This window comes from Tigriopus californicus, chromosome 8 (assembly GCF_007210705.1).
Source record: "Tigriopus californicus strain San Diego chromosome 8, Tcal_SD_v2.1, whole genome shotgun sequence".
NCBI lineage: Eukaryota > Metazoa > Arthropoda > Copepoda > Harpacticoida > Harpacticidae > Tigriopus > Tigriopus californicus.
In genome coordinates, this window is record NC_081447.1 from 9,924,943 (window position 1) to 9,932,944 (window position 8,002).

Below are 8,002 nucleotides of genomic sequence, written 5' to 3' on the forward strand. Positions count from 1 at the left end.
CCATTTAACGAGGGTGTGTAAATTTTTCGGGACTTAATTGATATTAAAAATTAGGACTGCAAATACACGTTTCATGCAACAGTTTTCTTTCAGAAAAGTTCCATGACTGTGAGTGTACACTTGCAAAAAGCCAGTCTCAAGGCCTAAGAGTGAGTTTATGAGTTTCTTTGTACCTGTCAAAAAAATGAAGATTGGATATTTTTTGAAGAAAGCAGGCATAATGGTTAAGTCAGAATAGAGAACCATCGTATCTGTTGAGGGGGTTTCAATGCGACGAAAAGGCGGATGTACGGTACAGCAGTAATGAACAAACAATGTCTTGACCCATTTTTGAACTCTCGCACAACACTTTTCTTCATAAATTATTCCAGACCTTCAATTTTTTTTCAGCGACTTATATGATTTATTTTTCTTTTCTTCTGAACAAAAAACATGTGTCGACGTCGGAAAATTTCACATTTTTTGCAAGTTCAAATTGGAAGAGGTGTACCAAGACACGAAATGACATTCGAATAGAAAATATTGGGTGCATTTTATTTAACATCAGTGGACATGGTGGTACTGTTCTTGCCGAGAGACGAGCTGCAGCAAGCTTGGGCTGCTGCCTAGGCGCCCCCAGGCCCTTGCAACCGAAAGGTTGGATGCAAAGTCCAAAGTCTAGGTCTAAAATATTAACTAACTCTATATTACATTAACTTCTTAAGTTTTTCTCTTTTGGGACTTTCCTCACCCTTCCTCCTGGTTACCGTAGCCGGTCACGGAGGAGCTGTCCTTGAGTTACCTTTTGTAAAGTATTATCGAAAATCTAATATTCTTCCCCAAAAGGTTACTTTATACGAATTCTACTTCTGAACAACTGAAGTAATTTTTAAAGCAAAAAAATGGTGTCAATGTAAATGGTGCTTTTATCAGGATTGTTCCTATAACTGAAGTTCTACTAACGTAATGTCACAATTCAGGCAAACTGCCCGTGGTCGATGCGAACCCAGAGGCTCTGGCCTGGTTGCTATGATCAAACTCTTCCTCTCATCTTCACACATTCCGAGTCAAACTTGAGTTCGATAAATTTTTTGTTGGAGGTGATTTTCGGTTGTCTTGAGTGCATTTTTTTTTTAGTATTCAACTCTCAAGTTCGATTTGCACACATGTGAACTGGTGTAAAATTTGAAATCATCAATTTCAGATGTCCCCACATGGCAAGACACTAAAAGTTAGGGTTTTTTTGCGGACTTCCTTAACGCTGTTGGGAATGGAATTCACAGCAGTTCAAGACAAAAAGCCTATTGATTTTGATTAACTTTTATTTTTTATATATTATTTTATCGATCAACGAATTAGTGTTGGCGGATCTGGCTAGCCCTTTAATATAAGGTTGATCAGGAATTTTAATCAATACTTGTCCTAGTTTAACTTAAATCCTGCAACTGGATTTAAGCCTACATACGCCCTACGTATACTTGAAGGCAGCAAATTGAACAATGAAGGAGCCCGAGAAAGAGGGTAGTTGAAATTCATTGCCCTAACTAGCCTGGATTCTCGAACGCTGGATTCGACTACGATATTCAGTATGCCGTATTATTTGTGCGACCGGGAACGTGCAGATGCTAAAGGTTTCCTGCCTAACAGTTTTCGAGAACATTGGTGCAATCTGTGAGAGAAATCCTATCTCGATGATGGCGAATATGACACAACGAAGACAAATTTGGAAATGTTTGATACTGAGAGATGTTTGCCTTGATATGATTGAGCCTACTGTTGTTTCGCTTTTTTCAATTCGTATTTGGTTGGTCGAGACCGTTTTGCATGTTTAGCACCTGATTCGTGCACTCCCTGCATCATAGATAACTCACCTATGATTGGAATTTGAAAGAGTAAAAGTTCGAGTAGGTTGAAATTTATAGGGACCATACTTAGATCATTGATGATCATGTATTTATTATTCCAGGTACTTGCTGGTGTCGTTGATGGTGTTGTTAGCTTGTTGCAAGGGAGCTCTTCGGTTCGCGTCATGTTTAGAATGTCCAAGTTGTCAAATGATTATATTTTTGAGCCTCATCAGTCGCGACCACGTTTGGCTTGGGCATAATTAATTATATGTTTAGATGGTCAAAATACAGTTTGCAAAATTTCTTTACTTCACCAATCGAAGGTTGAGTTTAACAGGTTGGATTGGCATGTTGTGTTTCTCCATTGTCCGAATGTACCTGGGCATTTGACCTACGATACTGTGCCAGCCAGCATTGGTCTTCCTGCGAGAATAACTTGTTCTTCGATGGAATGGATTTTACTTCAGTTTGTGCTTGTGGCACCCACTCCCAGTTAAGAATGTTGCAAATGTACTTTCAGTACCTGCAGAGATTTTCCAATGGACTCTCTTCCCTAGAGCTATTACTTAGTTGTCTGTCTTGGCTCCTCCATCTATCGTTCAAAATTCACCCCGTCCTCGCACGTGATGAATCTTGACTTCTATTGCCAGATCTCAGGTAGAGCGTTCCCCTCTCGCTCATGTTACGTTCTTCGGATAGTCATAACTTACTTGTACTAGATTGCTGTAGTCGTGGGTCGCTCCTAAGATTAGGCTCGTCAGACAGGATTCCCTCCCTTGGTTTGGGCTTGTTGGAATGGGAAAATTTAATGACATCAAGATATGCTGTATCAACTTGTTTCGCACGGTGAATGCAAACAATCGAAAAGCCGAAATTGCATCAACTTCAGAATCATTTTAGGCCAAGGTGTTGAACAAATTTGATTTAGAGTCCACATAATCCTACCTTTGATGTTGGAAAACCTTTTGATAACCTTGCTGTGGTTAAAAAATCAAATGCATATCTCAATTCGACCCAAAATGACCTTCATATCTCATAGGTTTCGAGTGGTTGCAAGGAAATTTTAGGGCTTTTGAACCCTTTTTTGCCATTTCTTGGAAATCACGTGATTTTCTCTCATTTCTGAAATTAGGCATCGGCTCAACAACTTTATAATCCCCTTTAAACCGTGTTAAATCTAAAACCATCCAAAACTATTTCATACAAGATTAGCATACATTCAGGCGTTTCTTCAATGAAGTTATGTTATAATATATGTATCATGGAAGTAATTTGTTAAAGGAGTCTGAATGTTCATTTTTCACCCAATTCTGCCTCAAAAATGTTTTAGCGCAATTCCCCAACCATTTTATACCCATTTTTTTCACGTGGTAAAAAATAGTGCCTTCCATGTCTGAGACTGTCAATTTATTATCAACCAGTATTTTAGATTCGCTTAAAGTACAATAAAACAGGTATTGAAGTGCAAGAAAGTACTTTTTAAGAATGAGAATAAGAAATGGTAGTAAATATATACAACTATCAAATTGAAATTTTGAAGTCCTCTTCTTGACTCCTTTAAGTAGCAACTGAATGATGATTATCACGACAAATTTGGGAGGTCACTGGGCACTTTTCAATTCAGAACCGGTACTAAAAAACGAAGATGCAAATCTCAAAATTACACAAAATACTTTTCTAAGGTTTCAAGAAGTCTTTTGTAGAAATAGAACGTTCTAAAAGAGAAGAAATGTGTCCAAAATTAGCTTTTTTGAGCTAAAAAGTTATTTTCAAGCATGTTGATGAGTAATCCTGTGAAAGTTTATAAAAACACAATGCTAAATGAACCATTCTTTTTTTGGATAGATGACCTGGAACTCTAATTTGATCCTTAATCAAAGAACTATGAAGCCTCCAAAGAGCAAGTAACTTCTCAAATTTGACAGTTGCTTCATCTCCCTTTCCAGCTTAAATGTCCCAATACATAGATAGATGCATTTACCCGTTTTGGATTTGGGTGAGGAGACGGATATAAACTGAAAGACGTCTACCTTTTTATGACCATAATATTTTCTTGGATGTAACACAGTCATGTATGTTTAACATCCATTTAACCAGGTTTTGCAAATTTTGTTTATGAGGCTGCTTTCAAGGGTATTATATAGGTTTAAGCCCTTTACTTATCTCAAGCCAAAAAAAAGTGGTGTGTGATACTTCTCAAATGTCAGAATTGACTTGTCTTTGGATCGCAAACTAATCTAACACCCCTTCAAATTGTGTTGGGAACTAATAATGTAAAGTGAGAATGATGAAAACTAGAAGGAACAGTTGATTTGCGGCAACAACCTAACATTTTGCCGCAATGAAACCCCTCAACAGATACGATGGTTCTCTATTCTGACTTAACCATTATGCCTGCTTTCTTCAAAAAATATCCAATCTTCATTTTTTGACAGGTACAAAGAAACTCATAAACTCACTCTTAGGCCTTGAGACTGGCTTTTTGCAAGTGTACACTCACAGTCATGGAACTTTTCTGAAAGAAAACTGTTGCATGAAACGTGTATTTGCAGTCCTAATTTTTAATATCAATTAAGTCCCGAAAAATTTACACACCCTCGTTAAATGGCCCGGCCTGTTTCCTCAACTGTTGTCTCAAGATTCACCGTGTCTCAAAATCTCACCCCCTCGATAATGGGGTACTTAAAACTCGGGATAGGGCTTTCCGTGCTCAGTCCTTGCTCCTCATACCTGGAATAGAACCAGACATCTAAGCATAGCTTGACATCCCACTTCTTTGTGAATGACCTCTGTGAGCCCGGTCGAGTTTATTGTCCAGGACGGGTCGTTCCAACAAGATTTCAAGCGTGTGAAGGTACTGGTACGTACATCTCGCTTATCTGTTTAATAAAGGGAAACCAAAAATTGAGTGTCCCAAAGTCAGTTCATTTCTGGAATCTCAAGAGTCGGCAAAATGTAAGCATTCTCGAGCCATATTTGCTTAACCTCGTTGAACAAACAAGCAAATAGTGTGAAATCTACGAAAAAAACATGACATTCCGAGAGGTTAGTGACAGTGCGGGGTGATTGCTAACATAAATCATGTTTGCTTCAAGATTAGAGGATGGAACATGGAAACTTCCAAGTCTTTTCACTTGATCAAGCAACTATGAACTTGCAACGAAGGTTGGCCCAATTGAAAGTAGGAATGCTTTTATGATAATGCAACATGAATGCATTCTTTTTACGATGAGACAGGTTCATAGGAATATTTGCTATTGACGGAAACAAAATTGGCAAAATATTGGGTGCTTTCTCATGTTTTGTCGTGTTTTGGTCTCACACGACAAAAAGGTAACAACTGTTACCTCAAGTAAGATGGCCCACATTCTTGTTGTTGTTTTTTAATTCGCGCAATAAGTTGAACCAAGCAGTTTTGTTCAACTTAATCAAATATGTGGTGCCGAAGCAGTCTCCCAATATATCAAGGATATAAATGCTTGACACGCTGCCATGTTTGAACGCAAAGCTTCAAGGTGAAGCAAGACTTTCATCTCAACTTAGACAACAACTTTCTAAAATGTCTGTCTTGTGATTCTGAGATCGTTGTCGCTATTAGTGTCCTGACTAATATGAATCCTCTAAAGGAATGTTTCAAGGTATTGCATCATAATTTTGTTATTGGATGTCTAATCTCCTAACTGTCCTTTGTTAGCCACAAAATCATTGCTCGCAAGATTGTTTAAAGCTTGCTCAAGCCACGAACAAACTAATTTACTGACATTATGCATTCATTGTTTCTCTCGGCAAGAACAGTACCACCATGTCCACTGATGTTAAATAAAATGCACCCAATATTTTCTATTCGAATGTCATTTGTGTCTTGGTACACCTCTTCCAATTTGAACTTGCAAAAAATGTGAAATTTTCCGACGTCGACACATGTTTTTTTGTTCAGAAGAAAAGAAAAATAAATCATATAAGTCGCTGAAAAAAAATTGAAGGTCTGGAATAATTTTATGAAGAAAAGTGTTGTGCGAGAGTTCAAAAATGGGTCAAGACATTGTTTGTTCATTAATGCCTGTACATGGTGCGTACTTACATGGTACTTTTAAAGAAGGAAGGAAACATGAGTTTGCATTAGGGTTCACATTACGATTGCCGTCACAAAAAGGTCCTTCAAAAAAACTTATCATGTGGCTCATTATAAGAAAAGCATTTGTCAGCACGAAACACTTGTCATGTATTCTTAAACTGCGGGACGAGAAAGCTTGATGTAGTTCCTTTCAAGACAGACACATGAGCGTGATTCGTGTTTTTACTCACGTGAACCCAGTCCAAATAAATAATACTTCACGGTTATCATGCATTTTTTCATGTTACGAAACTGGATGTCCTACACATCTCATTGTGAAGGCAGTGCTTCATCGTACCAATTCTTCAAATACTCTGTCGTAAATATTTAGCCCCAGATTCATGATAACAAGCTTACTTACTAAAGTTATTCCAGTAACATTACACATTCGAACCTTACAAGCATTACTGATGGAATCGTGATTAGATAAGCATGTAATCAATGGTCGGAAAGAAAGATTGAAAAACTTGTTTTTATTTGCATTTGATGAACACCTTTTTTCCTAATGAGTTCATTTCTTGTCACAAATTGATGATTTAAAAAGAAAAAAAAAGAGTCGATAGCGTGAGTTCATGTTTCAATAAGTTGATAAAATGGGGTTTAGCCAAAGATATCAAAACGGTGGAGGATAAGAGAGAAAAATGTTTGTAGGGTCGTTGTAAATGACAATTTTGAAATTTCATTACTGGCGCCCTTAGCAATAGCAAAAATAAAGAAAACATAATTCTGATTTTGCCTCCACACCAAAGCGTTTATCATCAGAACCAATCTCTCATTTGAATTCATGCCGACTGGGGAGTCTGGTTATGACTGGGAATGGCGTTTTAAAGCCTCAAAGTTACCCTGTTTAGTCACAAACTGAAAAAAATGGTGGGAAAACGTCGGTCATTTTTTCGGACTGTAGTGAACTTTAGTAGGTTTGAGCAGTGTGCATAAAGGTACCAGAGTAACACTAGTGTAGCGCTACTCGCTCGTGTACCATACTTCTTCTTACTTACCAATCTATTGAAGCAGATGATATTAATGGTCTAGTTGCTTCCACGACTGCAGATTCGAATATCTTTATTTTTATTCGACTTTATTTCCATTGATACAACAAACGACATTGGTAAATAAGATCAAAGTATGGTACACGAGCGAGTAGCGCCCACACTAGAACGAAAAACCATGTAGTTCGTTCAGGGACTGGTGTTATCAAATATCTTCATCCGGAAACATAACGGATGGTAAACTCAGGCGGGTTTGAGGTAAATCATAGAGGTCGTTAGGGCAAATGTAGTTGACCAATATTGGCATGTTTTAGCACAAAGTGGCAACCATTTGGACATCAAGGAAGCAAATCGAGAATGGGCGATTAGCAGATGATTGTAACATGATGAGACGAAGGACAAATTATCTCCAGGACAGCCCTTGGCTCGGGCAAATAGTTCCATTGGGGTACAAAAATCTAAAGGCCCCAATTTTTTATTTTTTGCATAAAAAAAATGGTCCTTGATTTTTAGAAAGGAACAACATGATACCTGTAAATATTGGTTATTACAGTGTTTCTTTTTCAGTGTTTGACAGACAACGTGATTGGCTTGCGTGTCCATCAAAGGGGTAATTGGCCGTCATTGGCGGATTTCTCATCAATCTTCATCCTAGGTGTTCTTTTCTCGTTTGGGAACATCATGCCTTATATTGCATCCACATGAGAAGGTGGCTGGAATTCCCGTCAGTTATAGGTAAAGAGTTTCTTTGCCTTTTAAACCAAGGCTTTGATGAGAAGAACTAACACCTCTTTCATCTTTTCCATGCAGTGACTTGCTTCGGTCAATATGGTCTTCGTGTTCACCAATGGCTCTTGTCTTGGCATTTGCTCCTTTGATCCTCATTCCGTTTGTGGTAACAAGACTCGTGCTGTATTTCAGTTGCCTTGCTTTCGTGTTGGGCCCAGTGTCCTGGCTCGATTTGCGATGGACAAGAGTCTGGGCTTGGGTCATCCTTACTTATGGGTTCATTGTTCAAGCCATCTGGAAATATGGGCACTTAATTCCCCACCACATAACCAACAATGCGATGG